Raw genomic sequence first — 574 nt, forward strand, 5'->3', positions numbered from 1 at the left:
CTGCGGGAAATCGCTGCACGCATCGAAAACTGGAGACAAACCTTGGAATACGGGATCTTGGTGTTTCGGCACCTGGTGGCAAGCATTAGCTGGTGTCAGGGGATTTCCAGAAACCCCAGGCAACGGCTGCCCCTTCAGCTCAGCAGCAGCAGGCTTCAGAGCCCACCAGCCCAAAGAACATCTAAGTGTCACACGCTGAGCGGCACAGCGCATGGCCCCGTACGCACAAACTGCAGTTTGGTGTTTTGCTGAGGGATGTGCGCTACAACTGGACCTGGAGAAGCAAATTCCTACCGGAGCACGCCAAGTGCTCGTCCTCACAGAGCTCACCCAGCCGTGTCTGCTCTGACTGTGGCTCAAACCAGAGCCTGACCCGTATCGCTACATCACCCACCAGCAAGCACATGTCACGAATGCTCAGTCACCTCACGAGGACAGCCAGCTCCTCACACTACGCAACAGCAGCTTTCTAGCCACGTGCCATCGTGCCACCCACGCTCACATGCCCCTCTGTCCGCTCCAACGGGAAGAGCAGGGACTGCTCGTGAAGAGCTGGTTTCCACACCAGCCTGTC

The sequence above is a fragment of the Apaloderma vittatum genome, unplaced genomic scaffold (genome assembly GCF_000703405.1).
Source record: "Apaloderma vittatum isolate BGI_N311 unplaced genomic scaffold, ASM70340v1 scaffold22469, whole genome shotgun sequence".
Classification (NCBI taxonomy): Eukaryota; Metazoa; Chordata; class Aves; order Trogoniformes; family Trogonidae; genus Apaloderma; species Apaloderma vittatum.